This window comes from Contarinia nasturtii, unplaced genomic scaffold (assembly GCF_009176525.2).
Source record: "Contarinia nasturtii isolate CC-2019 unplaced genomic scaffold, AAFC_CNas_1.1 Cnas_scaffold_928, whole genome shotgun sequence".
Taxonomy (NCBI): Eukaryota; Metazoa; Arthropoda; class Insecta; order Diptera; family Cecidomyiidae; genus Contarinia; species Contarinia nasturtii.
Window position 1 is genome coordinate 2,344,236 of NW_022198275.1, and position 24,500 is coordinate 2,368,735.

At 33.7% G+C, this 24,500-nt stretch overlaps 1 protein-coding gene across 3 annotated transcripts in view; it reads left to right on the forward strand.

The window, feature by feature from the left end:
- Window positions 1–24,500, forward strand: part of LOC116343073 (furin-like protease 2) — a 210,287-nt gene that overhangs the window by 50,772 nt on the left and 135,015 nt on the right. Inside the window, exon 3 of one of the 3 annotated variants that reach the window (XM_031770961.1) lies at window positions 1,332–1,390. The exons of the other annotated variants lie outside the window; for them this stretch is intronic. The gene's annotated coding sequence lies outside the window, so the exon portion shown is untranslated. The remainder of the gene's footprint in view (window positions 1–1,331; window positions 1,391–24,500) is intronic. 3 annotated transcript variants of the gene reach the window in all.

The following is a 24,500-nucleotide window of genomic DNA, read 5'->3' on the forward strand; positions in this document are numbered from 1 at the left end:
GATTTACTTTATTCTTTCAATAATTGCCCTTGCAAATGGATTAGTCGTTTGAACGCAAACGGTTTCTCTCTCCCTCTTTCTTTTTTAACTTTTCATAAAGCAAAAAAAGTTTGTAAATAAATAAGGATTCTTTTGCGAATATAAGTGCGAATGTGAAAAAAGAATGTGTTTTAGTACCAAAGCAAAGAAAATCTGCAATAAAATGTTCTTAAAAAAACACGAGAAATGATTTTGTGTGTCCACACATTTTACTCAAATTCATATTATAATTCTATTGATATGTGTATGTATATTTACATGTACTCGAAAGTCGCTCATTTTACTTTACTTAACCGTTTGCACAAACATCCGGCAATCAAAAAGGGTAAATGGCAACAGCCACAAGTTTATCGTCGAAAAAGAAAATCCCATTTCATCAATCGTATAAAGAACTTCAAAGACTTTTTGAAAAGGTTACGCAATAGAATTTTTTTAAAAAAATCAAATGACTTTTAAATTTTCTGCCAAAAACATCTAAATAATGACATGCTTAACTAAACTATGATCAATCGAAAACATTCAACTAAATTGGTTTTATGCCTCAAATGGCGCCATTCATTTAATTCGTTTGTGATAAAAAAAAAATGATTTTGCAAAATTCATGTTGTGTTCCATAGAAATTGAAATTTCAAATTCTCTTGTGAGCCAAAATATAGGAATCGCTTCCACGCAATATAAACCACCGCAATATAAATATATATTTTGCATTATTATCATTTTTATTTGGTTCAACTGAATTTCAATACATTTTCCATTCATTCCACAGTACAAATTGGCTGATATGTTCGCATGTACTTATTAATGAATACAAATTGGCATATCCATTGAATTGATGCAGAGCAATGTTGAAACTAGCATATTCAAGCTCATAATCATATGACACGCATGCCAGTTTTCATAAATGAAAAAAAAAAAATTATTTTATGGTTTCCATGTGGGTATTTTAATACGTTGGAAGCTTGTAAATGTTTCCAAATATTTTAAGCATGGAAGTATGCTTTTGTGCCTATTTTGCGGGTTAACATTGTATTTGCGTAATAATAAATATAAAACATATTCGCATCCATGAAAAACCAACTGAGAGAAAATCATATTGCTGTGATGCGCTTGCACATATTCGCACAGTGCATATAATTTCTCTTTTTTTGTTTGGTTTAGGCTATTTCAGAGCATTTGAACAGAAATAAAATAATCTGGTTATTGGCTTACATTCACTGTGTGTTTTATCTCGCACTAAAAATTTATGAAATGTTCGTACTAATTTCAAGCAATCTTCTCTTTTTTTGTTTTAGGTATGTATCAGAAGGATTTGGACATTAATAGAAATGCTTACACCAAAAATGAAAAAAAGGTAATCAAAATGCAAACACGCGTTTAGCAAAATTATTCCAAACTGTTCGACTGTGAGTAGAATTGATTCCAAATGGAATTTGTTCGCAAATAGGTTAGTGGTGGATGTGAATGTGTGAAAATGAAATTTAAATACAGAGATTCCCATTGAAAATCATTAGTTCAATTTCGAACATTAAATTTTGTATGAAGAAGCTCAGTCAGGTGGAATTAAAATGGTGAAACAGTCATGATAAATAGTATACCAAAATAAACATACCAAATTGCCTGCAATTTATAGAAGCCGTAGCAGCAAACAGAATATTCAAATTGTGCGAGTCCTTCTTGTATGTGTGTATCCCTTGATATGTTTAATTTATGCAAATGAAGTTTATTATTACTAGCCAAATAAAAAAATGCAAATGTTTGTGAGAAATAATATTGTTAGTAGCATAATTCAGAGAGCTTTATGTCTATTTTGTCTCATACGCTCCCATTTCCACTATGGAATTGAGTAATTTGCCTGTCTTTACATTGCAAATTGCATGGCTTCATTTCATTTATATATATTTCAATTTATTGTTTTGTCTATGGGAAAAAGAGCGGGAAAGAGGTGATCAAGAGAGTTCTGTGTTTTCCATAATAAATGGAAAACGTTTTTGTGTTCGAATGCCGTTTAAAATATTTCTTCGCATTTGTACAGTTTCTCATAAATAAATAAATAAATGCTCGCATTTCAAATTGCTTGTATAATTTGTCACAGCGATTTTTGCGTTCATTTGTAAGTGTACAGTGAATCTTTCACAGGGTTTTTCAAAAATTATTTTCTATTGAACGCAGTTTCTTGTCGCATTTTGAACTTTTTTTCCGAAAATTCAATTCAGCTGATAGAACTCATTATTTCAAATAGACCAGTTTCATTGTTACGTTTATACTCGAAATGTTGCAATTAAGAACGATTTGCAATTACACCCTGCAAAAATTCATTAGATGTATATACCACTCATACCACCATGCCATGAATCGTAAATATGTGTTTTGTGATAACCCAGAATTCATGCTGAGGCTTTCACATAAAAATCGAGAGATACAAAGTTTGCATTCTCACTCTTACTCATTTGCTTATGCATTTTCAGAATTTATGCACTGGCGCTTCTACATCCGACGAATAAATTTTAATGCCTTCCATTTATGCAGTGTTTCTATTCCATCTCTTTCTCTCTTTTTTTTGGAAATATCTGAACACCAAATATTTTGAGTGAGAAAATTATAATTTCACAGTTGTGATGCATTCAACGCAATAAACAATTCACTGTTTTCTCTTCCCGAATTCATACTCATGGATAGTTGTTTTTTAACATACAACAGAGATTCATTTTAAGAGAGCATCTTTCAATAGAAATTCGAGCTGGTTTCGAGTATCAAAAATCACACTTATTCCAACATTGTGCACTCCGTCGAATTATACAATGAAAATAGATAGATAGATATTGATATTTAGATTTGCAAATAGCTCCCATTTAACGTATGCGTCAATCAAAAATAAAAAAAATGTATGAATATAAAATTTGAAATTATGAATTTTTACCGAAAAAACAAATAATTTTAAATGTTAATGAAGCCATTGTGCGTTTTCATTGTGGTTGTCATAGTACATAAAATAGTGCAGTCTTATCTATCTCACAACGACTAAAATAAACATGGAAATTTCGCTTGCAAATAATACGCATACAAGTTGCAAAATATCGCATAATTTGCGACGTTTTGATCAAGTTTGCCGATAGGATGGTTTCAAAATTATAATTTCCAAGAGAAACGTTTTAAGTAACATTTATGTGATCAATACCTAAAATCCTCACCCCCGCCCCTCCGCACTACTTAAAATAATATCTTCCATATTTCCTATCGAAGTGTAATTTTCGCTGTATTTGTAAAAGGTGAGCATCAATAAAGTTTACTTTCTCATGTGAAGTTTAATTCGTTCATACTCAATGTAAGAATCTTAAAACTTATTAATTTACTTTCATCGTAACATTTCATTTTTTCAATGAAAAATGAATTGGGTTACAGCATAAATATGAGCAAAAACTTCACCATTACCAAGACGAAATATGAACCAAACAACAGACAACTCTTCTTTTACAAAACTTAATGGATTATACTATATGCGCTTGACTGACGTATGCGAAGAGACTTATATACCATCTCTTACAGAGGACATGCTAAATATGTAATATTATTTCCAATTTTGGTTGTTCACTCCTTTGCTTTCAATAGTTGTCGGATGTTATTTTTCGGTGCAAGCATATTGCCGAAACTTTCATCACTAATAATTGGCCGCATCTTAATGCACCAACACAACGAGAAAGAGTTCGTTCTGATGTTCAACAGTAAAATTGCCGACCTCGACTTTATGGCTATTCGGATGAAAGTGTGAAATCTGATTAAAAAGATAAATAAAATTAAAGTTTTTAATAAGATTATATCTTTGCAACGGGGCAGTGAGTGAGTTAAACATTCACCAAGTTTTCCATAATATGCGTTCGGTTTTTCGAAAACTTTTAAATGCAATTTTTATTTTACTTTGTATGGTCAAACAAAAACCGAAGTATGTTTGCATGTAATCAAAGACTTTAATAGACTAGATTTTTCTCTCGTTTTTTCAATCTCTTGTGATTGGTTTGCCGGTGAGTCGATAGTTTTACAAAGTGGCACAATTTTAACAAGCTTTTCTGTTCGATTTCGTTTTCTTCACAAACCAAGCTCAATTTCAGTTGAGTATTTTTCGGTTGCATCAATCACTACAATGAAGTTAAATAACATGGCGGATCAAATGAACACGAATAAACACAATATTTCAATGATGTTCATTAATCATGGTACAAACGAATAAAGCTCAAAACGGAAATCATTGCACAGGTAAAAAGCCTCAATACCAAACGATATTGGTTCCTCGAGCATTCTGATCAAGACGCGGTTTGACGTTATTCAACTTGATGACAACGTATTGATTGGTCAAATGATGAAAGCATCGAACCGTCACTCGGAAACTCATTTGCGTTGCGAGAGAGAAAAAAACGTGCAAAATATTCCCAGTGGACCTTTTATTACACACCCTCGTTCGTTCGTTCGAATGAAGAAAACCGATTCAAAAAGTAACGTCATAACTTGCAAACAAAGTTGAATTGGAAATCCATAAAGAAACAAGAGTTTGAGAATAAAAAAAACGCATGAATGCATTTCGGATTGTATAACCTGGAAAATATATAGGCTGTTCGAATTCGCATTTGACAAAGAAAGTTTTCCCTCGCTGCATACACAATCACAAGTTCAGCTCATTCTGGCGTAAGCAAATGAATTTAGAATGCAAATAAACCAAGCATTCACGAAGAGATACATCAATACAAAACATCAAATGATGCTTGTATCATTTGATGCGCATCGCTAGTGCTGTGTCGCACGAAGTGCTCCGAACGCACAACAACACCACTAGCGATGCGCATCAAATGATGCAAGCATCATTCGATGTTTTGTATTGATGTATCTCTTTGTGAATGCTTGAAATAAACAGAACTAGACGTCAATTTGAAAGAAAAGAGCATTGAGAACCGAACTCACATGAAGGCTGAAGGCATACAATGAATTGAAAAGAAACTAAAAGCAGATTCAGTATTCACACTGCACACGTTACATAAATCCACTAAACAGATTTTCCATTCCAGTTTTCTATGCATATCAAAGACCCGCCAAATGCACAAACGAACTAAAGGAGCAGGTGCATATTTTAAACTGACTCTGGCTGCTTGCACTCCATTTTAATAAGTAGTTAATCATGTTTTCATATGAGCACAAAATGCACAAACTTTTTGAGATGATGATCACATACACAGACACACATTCAACCATCATCATCAAAAGTTTGTATTTTATTGAAATATCATGTTTTCCGAAGTAGATATATCGGTGGGTAGATGTTTGAAAATTTACAATGAGAAAATCAACTTGATTCGGTTTGCCGTTCATACACACAAATACACAAATTTTGTTTGAAACATACTTTTATTGAAGCTTACAGTTGGTGGCTTATGTAACAAAAGCATAATTTTCTCACAGTCTGTTCGTTAATTTTTTTTTAAAAATACGCTTTAATACGCACACCAGCTTCACGAAACTCGAATATGAATATGTTGGAACTTTGGTGCTATTCTCTGGAAACATCCTCAACCAACTCACCGGCAATTGTAATGAAACAGATTTTATTTCATCAAAAAGAATCATTTCAGAAAGTTTGTATGGAATCTCGAATTTTGATGCATCATATAAACGTGATTGTGGGAAAGAGTCTTTTGTCTGTAGTTTATTTTTTTTTCTCTTCCTTCTCCGTGTTCACCATGTGTGGAAGTGAGTGTGCAAGTGACAGCATTAACGGCCCTAACAATTTCGATAAATCCAACTTGGTCGGCTTTTGTGTTTTCACATATCGAAACGCTTGAATTTATAACTTTTCTTATTGTTATGCATTGGCAACGCTTCGTATTTTTACGCTTGCCCGAATCACATTGCACAGCGCACAAACACATACACATGCATGCATACGAAAAACAATATCCGGAAAATTATGACTTTCAACATTTATTATATCAACCGAAATACATATTCACTCATGAGTACTGAAAAACTCTACCATCGTTTTTCACATTCACTAAATCGAAATCTACAAACAAGCGCTCAAATTAAACCGAAGTACTTAATGTTAAAGCATTGAAAAACAAAAGAATACAACGAAGTTTCTGCTTTTGTGGCAAAACTTTTCAATATGAAAACACATCACTTCAATGTGTATAATATTCGTGTGCGGCGTGACCAAAGTCTGACTAAAGCACTACAAATAATCCTTACACTTCGTTTCAAAATCCATTTATGAGTAATAAAGTCTCGAAGAATATTATATAATAAATGTTTAAATTGAATGCACAGTGGACGCACACACATGCCAAACACAAACCATTGAATGTGAATGCTACAGCGGTTGGAGAGTCCATCGTCATCGTTGCAATGCAATTGTCATTATTATGGTATGGCATAAGTTTCTAATGAACACAAACTTTCTCGGTTGATTGCTTGTAAAAAATAATCTTCATTAATTTAAATGCGCATAAGTCGCTTGATGTTCTCCAACCAAAATAAAAATTAATTTCGGTCACATTTATTTAGCCGAAGAAATATTACTTGATGGTTGATATGATGATGTTATAATGTAAAACGTATCTCATTATTCTAGTACGTTCACGTTTATAGATAAAATGCATGTGACTTTTGTATGAACCACATTTCTTATTCGATGCGATCGTAAAGATTTTTAGTGTGTTCATTCTGAATATCTTCATATTGATATCATCCCATGGAAAATTGCTTAAAATAATATAATCAATATAAAGAGCACATTTGGTGAAATGAGCATTTTCATCTCATGATGATGATTATAAGTAAAATCACACACGCACATAAGCTATGCCTGAATTCTCGTTGAATATTGATTTTAGAGTCGATTTAAATTTGCGAAAGAGTGTAATTTGGCTCGACACTTTAACCGGGCTTACAGGGGGAGGAAAAATTTTTAAGCCTAGGATATAAAGAGAAGTGTTTTCAAATCATTCTTGTGCTGTAATTGAAGTATGAACTGTCAACAGTATTCCCACAAAAAATTAGGTTGATATCTCTTATTGAGAGTTTTCTACGTTGGTCAAGTAGTCATCACCTCGAAATCCTTCGAAATTTTTATAAAATCGAGCACTGCATTTTTCTATTGAGACATTTTTCATATTTGAAAAGTGGAAATACTAGCTAGAGGCCGGCCTCAACAAATGCAATAGATGGTGAATTTGAATCAAGATTCAGGTGGTGACAATGCTTTTCCAATTATTCACTTGCGAGCTGTCATGCGAAGACAAATTTTCTCGCCAGAAGAAAACAATATTTTACTTCTACTACATAACGCAATCCATACATCTATTGAGCGTGGTACAGACCCAAGACCATAGTATTTTTTGGTGACAAGCCAATCATTAATATACCATTTGTATCCCAGAAACGGTAGTCATATGTTGGAAATCATCTGTTTGGAGGCGACTTTCTACTGATGTCTTGCCAACACTGTATAATAATACATTCTCTTCGCTTTGGTCTTTGATTTGTAGTACTAGAACCAGGCTTCATTACCAACTACTATTGATTTATTCGCTACATTCCAGAAGCTTGAGTAATCAATCACAAAGACAAATGTGATCATCTGTCAAAAAAATATCAAAGGCTTTTCGAATGATCGCGAACAAACGTTCTCTAAGTAACATTTTTCGTGTGATATATTGAAGACACTGTCTGCTGTGATGCTGAGGATCGCAGCTAACGTACTATTGGGCATTTGGAATATTTAATGAACTACACTTGGATTTTGGCCATCACATCTTGAACTGTTTTCACAATTGTCACAAAAGTGTGAGAGTCCTCTTTCATTAAGTCTCTGCACAACTATGAAGGGTTTTCTTATTCTTTGACTATGGTATACGATGGAGGAAGGTGACCACAAATTACACGCAAGAAGTGATTGAAATTGTTTGATGCTATACAATCTTTTGTAAGATACCTAATCTCAACATGATTTTGGATTTTTCCAGTTTTTAAAAAAATATCAAAATGACTAAATGTCAAATGTTGAACTTAACAAATGAAGAGAGATATGAACTCATTTTTTTGTGGGAATACTGTTGACAGTTCATACTTCAATTACAGCACAAGAATGATTTGAAAACACTTCTCTTTATATCCTAGGCTTAAAATTTTTTCCTCCCCCTGTAACATTAATTGATGTCAACTTTCCAAGTAAATCTATTTTGATGTGCAGTAAAACAAGCAACGATGTCAAGCGTACGCATCATAAATAAAAGTCGTACAAAAAATAATATTGCAACCATAAAAAAGTTGCAAAAGTGAATGTGAGCATCGCAAATGAAGAAAAAACATAGTATCGAGCAAATGCTCGATGAAAAAGTGATATTTACGACATTGAATGCGCTTGAATAGTTTACGACATCATAAAATTAAGAGTATTTTAATAAAACCGTTCACGCGACATAAGCACTATTATTGGCACCGTCAATTTGAAGGGAGTGGGAACTAGCATTTCTAAGTGATTTAATGGTAATTGCAGTGGATTAGACACATTTTTGTTACTTTCTCGCACATCACTGTAGCCAGCTAAAAAAAATTGTTATGCTTAAATGTCGATTTCCTGGCTATACGTTTGCACATGAATTTGAAACCACAATGAACTTTCATTTTAAATTAAAATGATATGATACATGATTAAATAAAATGGTGGAAACTATCAAGTTTTGAACCAGATCCAATAATCGATAGAGCACCTCCATCATGGATAATTTCAAGTGTTGAAGGTATATACAAAAAAAAATGTATTAGAACCAAAACAATTGCATTTCAATAAGCAGAACCACGGTCAACACCAGTTTTCGTTTAGCGTCAGATAGATGATGACGTAACAAATTTTAGGGGGGGTGATGGCAAAATTCTGTTGGGGGTTCCTGGAAAAATCTATAGGGGGTCCCTGACGATGTCAATAATTTGTACGAAATGAGGATAAAATCGTTTTTTTTTTGGAAGTCAATTTTTTGGCGAAAAACCCTAGCAAATCAAAAGAATTTTCCTACTTCAAATTGCCTTGCAAATCCAAAAATGACAAGAAAATCCTTTTTTTTCTTTTTTTTTTTGGAAGTCACTTTTTGAGGCGATCCCTAGCAAATCGGAAGAATTTTCTATATATTAGGGAAGGGGGTCATTCGACCCCTAGGAACCCTCGTCATCACCTATGGACCGTTTAAGATTCAGAGCAACAATTTCGTTGTTGTGTGATTCTCTTGTAACAATTTGTTATTTTGTTTCTACAGTTATTATTTATAAATATGAAGCATCTAATTCATTTTATGATGTGTTAAAATCAGTGTACAGCACACTTTGTGGCCTTTTCTCTCTCCATCATATTGATTTTTATTTATCGAATTTTGTGGGCTGTGCTTCGTTCATCCATAAAAATGTTCTCATCAATGCTCGGCCTCCTTTGAACTGACAAAAAAAGCCAAGTCAACAGAAAATTTTTCATGTTGCTGCTGCTGCTGTGTGTGTAGACGGGAATGTCTGAATGTCTCCTATGTCACGCTTCGTAATTTTTATTTTTCATCAGAGAACGGCAGCATCGTCGCCGTTGTCTCGCTCGTCCCATTTTATCTTGTCATCGTTATTTCGCCGTTGTTGTATGCCATATGTGCTCGTGTCGCATCCCCATTCATGTCGATCATTATTGGTATTTATCGGAAATATTTTCATAACGTTTAATAAAACTGAATATTATCCTGATTATGGGTTGCATCATTAAACGTTCGACACGTATGACTTATTTTTATTGAAGCTTTGCATGTTTTGTGCACTTTTTCATACTCGTTTCAACGAATATTTTTTTGGTATAACAAACAAGTGCATATTCTGCTGTTTTTGGTATGTTCATTAAATGAACTCTTCTCGAAATGGTTTTTGCGTAAATGCACTGAGCTCATAGTGCTTCTATCAAATCGATAAATTCATTTTGAAGCAGCTTTGGAAGTTGGCAATTTTATCTCGTTCAAATCACTCAAATATTCTTTATTTGTCTATACAAGTATACATTGTACGTGGAATTTTGAATGTTTTACGTAGCTAAATGTACAGTTTTGCAACTTTAAAATTCCTTTCCAGCACAAAAATGACAAAACGAAATTCCGTCGATTAAGTCTGTCACAATATTAAATATTTGGACACTCGAAAGAGAAAGAAAAATAACAAAACAACGATATTTCTCTTCATTCAAATCAAAACCATTCATGCAAAAATGTCACCGATTATTCAAATATCGAGAGATTATAACAAAAGTACAGACATATTTTTACATTGATGTGGCATTTGTGTTATTGCAGAAACAGGACTAGCGCTGGAATTTGCAACGACAATATTGATATAAATGTGCAATGAAATGCATGTTTAGTTGAATTTCTGCATTTTTTCAGTGAATTCCATTCGTCAACAATCAACAATTCCATTTGTTCCATCAAATTTCCGTGAATTGCAATTTTAAAAAAATGCTGCAATGCGATTTATTAAAAATACCGACAAACGCAACGAAAACAATGAAAATTATTTTACCTATAAGAGTGACTTGTTTTAGTTCATCGAATGAATAAAATAATACGCATATTTCTATTTGGAAAAGATTGAAGAAAATAAATGGTTAAATCGCCAAAAAAAACGATATTATATATCGAATATTAAGTTTATTTACTTATTACAGTTTACATTGCAATTTCATTACTGGTTTCGTTCTTGCCAATTTGAAATATCACCACATTTTTCTCTCATTTTCAATATGTATACAAATTGAAAAATTCTACGCAAGTAATGAACATTTTTTGAGCGAAACTATTACAAGTGAAAAATGATGGGAAAAGTTATCAAATGATATTTACTAATAATTACATATTCACCGACTTACATTTCGTGTGAAAACGAAAAATAATTACGATGAATACAAAGTTTATAATGTGCTCTGAGAGAAATGAGTGTGACAGAGAGATTGTAGATTCCGCTTCGTTGCCTGTTGACTGCATGCGCTCGGAGTGGAATGTGGTTTATTTATTTATTTGAGTCAAGTAATTAAAATTCTCCATAAGCATCCAACCAAAATACAGTTTAATATTGTTGCGTTGAAGGCACTTTTCTTGAACTTATCAAACATCTATCTCATCGCCCTACCCTCGACTCTCTCTTTCTTCATTTGTCTCTGGCTCTCTCTTCCTAGATTGGTACTTCTCCTTTTCTCTATTTCCATTGTGAAGAATGCATTATTTCGAGAGAGAGAGAGAGAGAGAGAGAGAGAGAGCGAGAGGGGGATTGTAAAACGTTGCAAAAGCTTTTTTTGCTTATAAGTTGAAGTTCGCGTTTGCCGTTTCATTATTCAAATGGTTTCTCAAAAAGGAGTAAATGTTACAAATTTGATCTTTCAAAATTCCGTGTCGATCCGCATATATTTTATTAAGATGAATGTTTATCTAGAAAATGTTGTCGAAATAGCATCGAACAATCGGAGCATGCAAACAAACAATGCAAGAAAAATGTGCTCATCTGTAAATGTGCTGGTTGCATAAAGCACACAACCAAAAGTTTTACACCACATTAAAAGCATTACAACTACATTATTCATTCAAATGGCCAAAAGTTTTGGGTTGTGTCCTACATATTCGGGCGATTTCCATTCTTTGGATTCCATCAAATTCAGTCAAGGAAAGACATACGTTCAATTCGTTTCAAAACTCCATCAAAAATTCACTTCCATTATAATTCGTGTGTCATTCGTTTGCATATCACATCAGTAATTCTCTTGATTCTGTGGTTTGGTGTATTGTCTTCTGGTATCTGCGATCATCATCACCGCTGTGGCTCCAATTCATTTTCGCTTCGATAGTTTATTTGGGATATGAATGTAAACACATTTTTTTATTGAGATCATTTATCGCCTGTAACAATTGATTGCATGAAAACCATCGGATGTTGTCTTCTTTGCAGACGTTTGCTTTCAAAGTGTTTAATGGCAATACGAGAGAAAGAACATTAGTCTATGTTTGCATGAATTTGCTCGTTTGCTGCACATAATCTTTTGATGTGCACACTCTCACAAATAACACCATCGACCGATGATAAATTTAAACATTTGTTTGTTTGGCAAAGAAATGCGCTTAGCATATAATATTTCATTTTGTCTGCATGAAAATGTTGCAATACGATCGTAAAGTATACAGCATTCAGGCAAGCCTGAAGCCATAACGAGTACATATATTCGGTCCACACATAAATATGCAAACGAATGACGTCTACTATACATATACGCACGCCCCATTTTAACACCAATGGCAACAAAACAAACAGCACATAATTTGCATACACGTTGAATGCTGAGACTACAGGAACAAGAAATAAAATGTGCGAATTAAAAAGGAATCTACGGTGAAACCGAATGAGAGAGAGAGAGAGACCATCAGAAAAACCAAAAAAAAAAAAAAAAAATCGAAAACATAGTTCAACATTTCATTCTATACACTTTGCATGCATGCGCATCATTCGTATATTGTCCGAGCTTTTTGGTAGTTGTGTTTTTTTTATTCTCAACTCTTCGGCATTTTATACTTTATGCAAAAGATGAACAAGAAAAATTGTATAAAATTTTCCATTTTATTGTTCGTTTTGCTGCTGTTGCTGTCCGTGCTGATGATTTGCCATTTGGTGTTTAGCAATGCGCATTTTTCATCACACACTCTCTCCCCCCCTCTCTCGTTTTCGGTGTTGCCGGAATTCGGAGCAGAGAAAAATTGCTTGAAATTAAATTACCATCAAATGATTTATCACCTTGAGCTGGCACACCATTCCATTTGAAAGATCGTATATCATTTTTAGAATGGCATCATCGTCAGCATTCTGTATGGACGTAACAAAGATGGATTCGTATTTACATTTTTACAAAAAGACATTCGACAAAATTACGCAATTTTTTCTTCTTCTCTGTGTTCCGGTGTTGACTCGTTTTCAACTTTTATTTCGATGTCTTCGTATCGCAAAAAAGGGAACCATTTAAGGGTAGTTTCTTTGGAGAATTGAAAGAAAACGATTTGAATTCACAATTGAATGATAGAAAATGGAGTGACATTTAAGCATTGATATAATCTAAAACCAAAACAAATGAAAAATGATACAAAAATCCCATTCGTTCGAGAACAACAGCTCCAATAATATCCAAATACAACTGTTGGCCAATTGAATAAGAAATGATTTATAAAAAATGCAACTCGCATAAATAGCACATGCTTTTCAATCGGGGTCTCACATGAACTCATTTTGGTATCTATTCTTGTAAGCTTGGGCATTATTTTTACAATCAATTTCATGTGAACAATCCATTTCGTTGTTCAATGAGATAAAAAAAAAATTCAATGATTACTGAAAATAATGTAAAAAATCAGAACGGCTTTATAATTCGAATGTTAGTTTTAGTTCGCAAATCTCCCGATGCCAATATCAAGTAAATATGCTGGATTCGCCGAAATCAAATCGCGAAAATGGTAGTGAAGCCTGTGAGCTTCAACATCAGTGCAGTTCTTGCATATTGCAATAGTTGCCTGCGGGAATGAGCTTTGAATAATCATAACAATACACAGGAATCGAGTTAGTACGAACCCGTTCGATGGTAACGCCGCATCCGTGCACTTTGGCCAGAGCTAAAGCGGATCATTGAATTTTCGGAAATAGTTTTTTTTTTGTCGTTGGGCAAACTACTTTAGAAAGGTGCAACGGTGTTCGGTCGAGGGTGCACTTTACAAATTTATTATGCAGATGTTGGCCAACATAGTTGTGTGCACAATATTGACTGAATAAATCGGATGACGTGACTGAAGCCAATTGCGCTTTATGTACATTATGCGGTCGGAATATTGCATGAAACGCAATTATTATAAGCCCCAAAATGCACTGTGAACATTCAAATACATTTTGCCAAAATTCCGTGGCCAATTGTGTATGGCCTTTGTATCAAACAAATGATATTTATCGTACGGTGGTTCACTTTCGTACAAAGTTGGTTGGGTGGTTTTGATAATTTAATCTATGCATTTCATTGTTATTTAAATTCATTTAAATTGTTGATGTATCGATTTCTCTTGGTATGCCTTTGTGTGTTGGATTTGAATCTAAGCGGAACATGATGAAATATTCAATATTTCAATCGATTTTCAAATCCACTTCCGTACACAGCTAACGATGGTCAAATGAATATTACATTACGCACCACAATGGTGAAACCCAATCACTGACTATATTAATATTACACCATTCTCACAACTAAATTAATTATTCATTTCATTTTTGTTCATTCTTGATTTTTCTCATTCGTTCAAATGACAATTCCAAATGGTACAAACATGAAAAATCACATTCTTTTTAAATATTTATGAAAACAAAATAAAATGTAAAAAATAATTTAAAAAGAAAGATGTTTAAAAGACCGGGAAAACAAAGGTTGATGATGAGATGCTTTTTTGTACAAATCTCTTTTTTTTTCATCGTCGCGGTGAAGAGCACTCTTCTTCGTATTTTTTTTTATCTTGAGTACATTTTTCTCATTTGTTATTTCATCGTGCCATACGAATGGAAGGGAATGAAAACAACAAAGACATAAAGATGGAAAGAGAAATAGAAAGATAAAGATACAGAGGGAATGGCATCTGAAGAATTTTTGTCGTTACACGAATGGAACTCCATTGAAATTATGTAAAAAAAACATACACACACAAAGTAAATGAATTGAAAACGTTTTACAATGTTTATGACGATTACATTGTCGTTAAACGAGCATTATTACTGTCTCACCGTCATTTGCATGCTTCAAATTGAAATTACATTTTATTTTATTTCCTTGATGCTTTCTTTGTAATACCATCTCAAAATAGGTAAAATTGAATTTCGAAATTGTATCCTGTTCGTCCGTTCACTGGCACCCAGCTATGAAATTGTAATTGTTTTCATGACAATGATTTATATTCAAATTGATAATTGAAACTGAGAGAAGTTCTGTGATTGTTTTCTATTTATTTTCATTTCATATTTTGAAATGAAAAATGCGGTCTTCCTCGCCGATGGGGACACAACTGGATTCATCCAGGCTTAACGTTAAATTAAAATGACATAAAATCGCAATTCAAATAAATGAGGAAAAGTGGTTTGTTATCAATATAAATAAAATTCATAGAATTAGTTTCAATTTCCTTTCCGCCAAATTGAATGTAAATGCTGGTTTTTTTATTTATTCCGAAATTACTTCAAAATATTTGTTTAAAACAAACTCAATTGATCTTTTCGGTCATTTTGAATTTAATTCATTTGAATTTTCCATTTAATCGATTACTGTCATATTTACTAAACCAAATATTTACTGTATTAACAGTTCGTTGTTGTCATTCCGTGGTGTCGGTGTTTTTACTTGTGTACCAATGGTTATGTAAGCCAAATCCAAATATATGCTTTCCACTCGAACTTAAATCCAATCGATAAGCAAAAAAAGTAAATCAGGCATTCAATCAATTGACATTTTTTGATGATGCGAGAGAGAGAACGGTTACGCAAAGAGTGACCCGAAAAGAGATCGTTGCGATTTTAATCGCTTTGTATGCTCATCGGGTCAATAGGATGCTTTATTGCAAATTGAATTTTCTAAACAACCTCACACGGTGATCGGTGCGTGCGTTTATTTGGTTACCTTAAAGCGTGTGAAGTGTTTGGCATGCACCAAAGAGCCAGACTCAATACATTTCACTCACACAAAATACCCGGTTTTCTTTTGTACATCGTCGAAAAAAACACCGTAAATACTTTACACGCACCAAAAAAGGTAAACTTTTATAGTATTTGAGTCTTGAGTCGATTTGAAATACTGAAATTGTTGTAATTGGTTGTGTTGAGACCGCCGTCGAATCTTCGAATGAAATTCTTGGATGAAGCTTTGCCACGATGACGGCCGGAAATAAGAAACACTTCACACAAAAATTCACCATATAGCACAGTAAAGCATCGACAGCGAGTAAAAAAGAGTCGAACAGCAAAAAAAACCATACACAACACCCCGGCCAAAATGAAAATCATCAACAAGGAAAATAAACACACATTCACAGAATACCAAATAATATCGAAGTTCCAAGTGAACGAAAGGCGAAACAAACAATTATCCCTAGATAAGATGGAAAGAAGTAAACAGAGAAAGAAAGAAAGATAGAGGTGGAAAGCGAGAGCGAGATAACGACGAAAAAACATCGTCGAAATATAACATGCGATAATGTGTTAGATGAAAACGAAATTCCACATCCAACTTCTAAGTTGGGCCCGGTATCAAAATGGATAGAAAAACAAGCGATTTGGAATGAGTATATTAGGACGAAACCGAGGCAAGAATGTGAGACAAAGAGCGGCCCAATTCAAATGTAAAAAAAAGTTGAAGCGAAAACGAGTTTTGTATCGAAGATAAACATGAATTTGCCAAAAACAGAAGCACATCGAGAGAATCGGCCGTACGATTTGGATTGGCACATAGTGTTCAAATGTTTTTATGAATTTGTGAAACACTCATGAAACGCCAACCAACAATTTGGTGCCACATATACACATACACATGACACGCTGTTTTTGCGTCAACGCAAAATGGTGTGCGTGTTAGTGTGTCGTGGATGTTTGCAGTTGAATTGTGTAATCTTATTTGAATTGTAATCGTTGGCTATTTGTACCAGTTATTTCTATCGGCTGTTGTAAATCGTTACTATTACACCAATCGACTGAAACGTGAGCACACCGAAATTATATGTAGATTGAATGATAATCTATCATTCTGACATTTCCGTTTTTGTTTGTTTGAAGCATCGTTCTCGTTGAAACTTTGTTGCATTTGTTATACATGTGTATATCGTTTCGTTGGCTGGCAATGTGTTGGGTGTGTGTGTGTCTGCTTGACGAATGCTTCACCCCATGTATCACTTATTCCGAAACGGTTTACATGATTTTTGTTTTCGTTCGAATCCATTTCGATGTAAGTGGAAGCACACATCGAGTGATTCATTTCAATTTTTCCATTTGATGGACACTTTTACCATGTTATTTTGTATATTTGGCATGAGTGTGTTTCAACTAGAAAACATTTGGACAATTTCAATGTTTGCTGTAAAGTATCGAAAACATGACAGCGAATAAACTCCAGTATCTTTACAAATTGTATTCAGGAAACGATTATTGCCAATGGATGGTTTTTTCATCTCTCTCTCTCTCTCTTGCTCTCTTTATCGTTCCGTTCAATCCAAGCCATTTGAGCATCTGAAATGTATTTATTTTATGGAAACAATTGCAAATGCGTGCCCACGATTTTCTTTCATTTGGTTATACCGCATTGTATTGTTCCTCTGATAACAAATATGCAGAGCTGGTTTGTATAGATGCATAAATTTCATCTAATTTCCACCACATATTATTATCGCAGTGAAAATGTGTGGAATGTCAATCAGTGTGTCTGTGTGCATTTATCAGTATCTCACCACAAACGCACCTTACAATTCAAGAGGGAATATTTGATAACGGCAATCATTTCTCGATGCGAACATGGCATTACACGCAATTATCATGTCAATTACAAAAGCACTAACTTGAGACTATGTGTTCAAAGTTTTTCACGGCAAAGTATAATAAAATGAACAAACAATGAGTACAACGATATTTGGCGTCATGAATTGGGATAATTAGGAATTTTTTTCGGGGGTAGAGGTTAGAAGAGGGTTGAAAGCGGAAAACGTATGTCAATCAAATGGTCGTGTGTTCTTTCGATGATCCAACCAAATGGCCAAAGTTCGGAATAATGTAATTACTATTATTATTGTTATTGTGTAATCTTCAATCAAATGGCCGACAATGAACCTATTTTCCGATATTCTGTCGGCGGTTGAATATTGAATTTTAGTCTTTAACAATTTTCCTACGGTAAAAATGAAACTCAATTTACCATCAAATTACTAAATGGATAACGAATAAATGCTTTTACTACATTTTTGCCAAGGCACTAACACATCAAATACACACATTTATTGGGATTAACTCACATAAATCTAACCAACTGATTTCGCAAAAATGTTTACGCATAATAATTTCCAGATCAAGTTTTTTCGGTTACCAGATTTAATACCAGAAAGAAAGTATACACGAAATAAATTTTCAAATAGACTTTCTGAAAAATTCATTTTCCAATTGAGAGAAGCCGTTAAGGTAGAGAAATTGAAAACCTTTTCTTGACAAAAAATAAGAAAATCAATATTACCGAAATAAAATATTTACCATTAGAAACTGTCCTGACAGTCTACATAGCTAAAAGAATTCGTAATTAAGCTGTCAGGGTGATGAAACTATTGAAATATTTATAAGGTTAAAATCGTGATCTGTGAAATTGTATACCATATGAGCCATGGCAATCATGCTACCGTAACGCCAAACAAAACAAACTATAACACAATTACTTGCTTAAATTGCATGAAATTACATTTAATGGAATGCCGTTAAAAGCCGTATAGTTTTCTTTACATGAATCGACATTGTAATCTTATTTTATTTAATACATCAACTTGATTCGCTTCTAATGCAGTTTTGACATCAAACCATTTTTGTTCTATTGATTCAGATACAGATTTTGTATTTGACAAACAATACTCTTCGTAATCACAACAAAAAGGATATATTCTTCTAGAATTTTATTTGTTGTTTAATGCTTGATGAGTGTTTGTGCTATTTGGTTGAGAAAAAAAATGTATGTGCTTTGAACAAAGTTGAATATTTCATTACAATTTTCTTCTCGTACAATAATTAAGGCTGGAATTATTGAAACTTTCGAAATATTTCACCCCGCAAATAAGAGGAGAAGAAAAAATCATAATGAAAACGCGTGCGTGCTTTTTCTAACTTAACCGAAAGTTTTTCGGACTTTGTTGATTAAAATTGTTTCGGAAAATATTTCCATGCTATGGTTGGTGGTGGGGAGGGGGCATAACAGTGCATAGCATATAAAAAAAGTATTGTGTTTGTGTGAACAAGCGAAAAATTTCTTCCAATTCAAGCGAAAGAATCTTCGGTCGGATTTATTAACCGAAGTGGGATAGCGCCTTTCGTAAAAGTATCTTTTGCGAGATAAATTGCATTAGATTTGTGGGTGCTGGCATTCAATCAAATTACACAATTTATGTTTATTTGCTATGTGAAACAATTCAGATGCTGTGCATTGTATAAATAAATTTTACGTCAGGCCACACAAATAACAAGTAGCGATTTATTCAAATATAAACAAGAATGAAAATATTCTGACCTAGAAACGACAACGATGATTGTGTGCGTTCGTCTTTAACTCAACACAACAACAATACACCAACAGCATCGTAAATTTTTCTTTTGTGTTGAGCGGAGCTCGGAAGCATTTGTGTGTGTCACTGCTGATTTTTTATTTATTTATTCTCTTATATTATGTTTGTGTTAAATATCGCAAATGTTTTATTTTCATCTGCATCACCTCTTTTGCCGGCGCTTTTTTTCCGCTCGGTCTTCATGCATCCGCACCAGCAGCTTTGCCAGGAGGCTTGGCAAATAAATTCCGAATGAGCGAATTCAAATGCATGACTAACACAAATCTCTCGAGAATTCCCATCGCAACGAGTGCTTTTCTTATTATCATCATTCATACGTGCACGCACACACAACTTCATATGATTATTATTTTTATCGTTCACAGTTTAAGAATGTGGGGCCACATCTTTTTGTCGAAAAAAGAAAAATGAATACATTTATTCAGGCCCAAATTCCAACATGTGTATTTTGTGGCATTAAATCCGTGTATTACACTATATGTTTATTTTACTGTTACTTTTGCATTCCACAACTAACGGCAGCAAAAACAAGAGTCTGATGTGGCTTTCATGCCATGCGATAATAATTAATCACATTTCCGCTTTCAGCGCAACAATTAATTTAATATTTTCATTTGCTACAGCGCCTATTCATTACAATTAAAACTGTCGAATGGCATAACACCGAACAAAAGGCGAATAATTTAATCGAACGAACTGCTAAAAGGATTCGAAGTACAAAAAGTAGATAGCAACCTACTGTAAATTATATTTCGCATCCAATTTATTATTTATTTCGTTGTGTGCATGCGGTTATTCCGGACGAAATTTTTATCAACAATATTCAGATATTGATAGCCGGTTAAGCCATATTTTTGTTCAGTGCACCAAAAAAAATTGTAAAGAGTGAACAACAAAAATTGTTGGAAACAGCCGAGCCAAAGGCAAATCGAGCGATAAAGCGAACAAACGTAGACTTAATCTAATTACCCTTTTTTCAAGCTTCCGACTGAAAATTGAATATAACGCTGTCAATTGTGTGAAAGTTCGCAAATTCAGTTAAACATGAATATGCAACATGGAGAGAGAAGTTATGTGTTTGAAGAAGATAGGGAGAGAGAGACTGCAGACTGCACATGAAAAAACAACGTCAGTCAGATGCAGAGATTGCGATATGTAGTCAGTCTATCAGAAAGGCATGAAAGGGATAATTTGCAGCAGACTCGCCATAAAAACGTAAAAAAATCAAAAGAGCGAACCCATTTTTTGCAAAATAATATCCATTTTCTTCCACTGGTTTTTTTTGAGGACACACTGTACATATATGGAAACATATCCGGAAACAGCAATAAATGATGAAAAAAATGTTAAATGAAATGAAAAATAATTTAAATTAATACAACCAGTGAAAAAAATTAAAATAATCATGAGTTTCTTTTGAAAAAAAAAAATATGTTATACCTTGTGGAATTTGAGTTAAATTGGATAAAGTTTTAATTATGCATTCTGACACCAACTGCAGTCTCAAAAAGTTGAGTAATGAAGAAATTAGTGTAGAAGAGCTTCAGCTCAGTACATAGATATAAACATGCAAATATTTTTCGCGTTATTGAAATGATAACAAGCAAATGGTAAATTATTAACAGTGATTCGGTTGATCGGCTTAAGTTTTCTGGTTGAATGATTGAATGAAATTACGCACATAGATCATATGCTTAATATATTGTAAAATGATTGTATGCTTTCGAACGAAAATTGGAATGTTATGAATCGGCTCATATTTTATATTTAATGAAAATACCATCACTCATTCGCATATATAGGTTTAATAATGTTGGCATGCGTCTACACAAATGTGAGTGTTCGCATCAAAAGCCGATTCGTTTCGGTTAATTACTATTTGCACTGAAGTTGAATTAAAATGGCTAAACACTTTGGGGAATGAAAAGAATAAAGTGAGTGTATTTTAGTGTATGATATCATTTATGTATATTCTGTCGAATATATCAATAACGCCAGATGAACGTCAATTAAATGCGAACATTAGTCCTGAAACCAATTATCTATTATTTTTTGAAGTACGTAATAAAACCATCGACTGAATTCGAGAATTCGGTAATAAAATCCAAAAGGCATTGTAGAAAATGTGCTTAAGAAGGACCTTCGACTTCAATTAAAAATATATATTTTCGTAGATGGGTGTGCAGTTTGTCGATTTTTACCGTTTGTTCGTATCGTAAATGTCTTTCAAAATGGATAAAATCGACGTAAATCGCCCTGTCGATTTTACTGCTTCAATTGCAACTTTAATGCAGCGCGCATTGTAAATTGCACTTTGTCGATCTTGAGCATATGGTTCTTGCTGCCAACAGACCCACCAACACACACACACATACACATATATAAAATCAACTTTGTTACCAGACATAATGCGCCCAAGTTCATTTTGATGAACTCGCAACAATTACTTTAAAATAATCTTTTCAGATTTGTGCAGGTGGCTGCTAAAGTGTTTTTCTTTATCTTGTTTTATCCTTTTATCTTCTCGGATTGTGAAGTGTTATTAGTTCAGCCTTGTTGATTTTAGTGCTACGTTTGCTAACTTAATCATTTCCAATTGAATATGTGTGTGTGCGCGTGTGTGTGTTCTGCATTATTCATGTTGTAAAAAGTGAAGAAGATTCGTGCTATGAATTGTGTTTCGATGAAGAATTTTCTCAATCTTGCACAATTCTAGGATAAAGTTTAAGGCAAACAACAAACAAACTGCGCGACTTGATAATCTTCGCTCTTTTTCGCATTTTCCAACCGAACCGAACAACAAAAAATGAAAATAATTTTCTCAACTTTTCTATCAACAACATCGTTGATCGTTACCTGTCTTCATATATATTATATATATATATATTGTGACAGAAATGAAGAGTGAGTTGCAAAACTATAAACATCTGGATTTGTTTATGTGAGCAGTTTTGGCAGCAACATTACAAACAAATGCACGAACGCACGCTAACAAAAACCAAAAATGGATGAGAGGGAACGAAAGTGCAGTAAACATCTTTACGGCACATGAAAATGATGTAATCCGGTTCAAAGCTCTTTTCCTTCTCTCTTTTACCTTCTCATGAATATGCAAGCCAACCGATTAAATGTTGCCTTGATATCCTTTGTCATTAGTCAATTTTAGTTGCGAAATAAAATGTTTTATGAAGCATTCTGCCGGAGATGTGGAGAGAAAGAGTCATGAGACAGTGAGCGAGATGCAGTAAATTGTTCATCGTAGTTTAATGGTGGTAGCTCTCTTTCTCTATCTCTCTTTTTCTCTATCCACCGTGTGCCAACGGTGTGTTTGAATCTCGACGCTGTTGATGGGGTAAGAGTCAAGTACAGAAATGGCAGATGTTTCTAATGACATTAAAAATATATCATCATCGTAGCCATCTTCACATTCTCAACATGAAACACTTTGCACCGTTTGCTTTTTTCGCCTGGCTGCAACAGCCACTCATTCACTTTTGCTGTCATGTGATAAAAATCTGAACGAGTCCTTACTGCATTTGCTTGCGAACATGTTGGCCCTTATTTACATTGAAATTTTCACAAATTTCATTTTTATACTTTATGATATCATTTTTACCACATTTAACCAAAAAAAAACGAACGATAGACAACCTCTTATAGCTTGAGAAAAAAGTGCGAGAGTTGCTTTTGTGCAGAGTTTGTGTATTCATTAGCTCTTTGAAATTCGTCATTTGAGCCTTTAGGTTTAGTTATTTGAATTTTACAATTCTTTTTGATTGAACACTTTTTGCTATGTCATCGAGTAAGAGATATTACTCTTTTTTCTCGTTTTTATGTCTCTCTCTTTGAAATGCAAAGAATGTAAATTCATTTGGTTTCCCGACAAAACTTTTAGCCTCTCTCGTTTTTGTGTATAAAATTAAATCTAGTTGAACAATTACATAGCTGCTGGCACCAGATAACGCTTTGCAAAATTGGCTAAAGTGCTCTATTTTCAAAATAAATTTATATTCAAAGGAACTTGACGGCGTCAAGTGGTGATTCAACACCGATGAAGAACAGCAAAAAAAAACAATATGAACAAAGTGAAGTCGCACTTTTCGAATACATTAAAAATCAACTGAATGACTGACTGATGAAGCTTTGCATGAATGATGTGATATTTTTTTCTCTTCGCAGACTAAAAGACCGAAAAGAACTGACAGTCACTTGATAATAATAATAAAATAGTCAGCAACAATCCTACTCTGTTATATTTTGTTTTCTTGCATCAACATTGTACCGGCATGTTTGAACATATGTTGTCTCAATTGTAAAATGATAACTACAAACACAGAGACACGAAAAGCATTTGTTGCAAATACTAGACGTATTACACATAATTTTCATACAAAATTTTGTAATTCCACAACTGGGTAAACCTTCATTCATTTTATAACAACGTAAAATTGCTTGACATTTGGTTGACAATGCCAAAAGAGAGTGAGAGAATAATGAGAGAATCTTCAAAATTCTTGATCCACCAATCATGATTTATAATGAGCAAGGTTGTATACCACAAAAGTGTACTCATTCATTCACAAGCCACGGTGTATACAAAAGACACAAACACACACATACATAAGATTAGATCCATTTAAAAGCACTTTCGGCAATCGTAACAGCTGACACTTGCACAAAACTTAGTTCATTAATGAAAATCGCTTGGTATTTTGCTTTTGTGCGTACACCACAGATAAAGGCTTTGGATGCTTTTTCACTTGTGTCTTGCTCATTTCATTCTCACCTACAACGTGTAGCTTCACATTTCGACGAAAGGAATTTTACATCGCCGTGTAAAAGACTCTGACATTGCACAGATGGGGGGATGACGACGAATGTGAGTCATAAGGAACTTTGGTGAATAAAAATGTCATAAAAATAAGGAAATAAAATGTGTATGAGAGAAAGAAAAGAATGGAATCGGTGAATGTTTGGCGCGCCAAAATGCGTAGAAGTGTAACATTTTCACACACACACACACACACACACACACACACACACACACACACACAC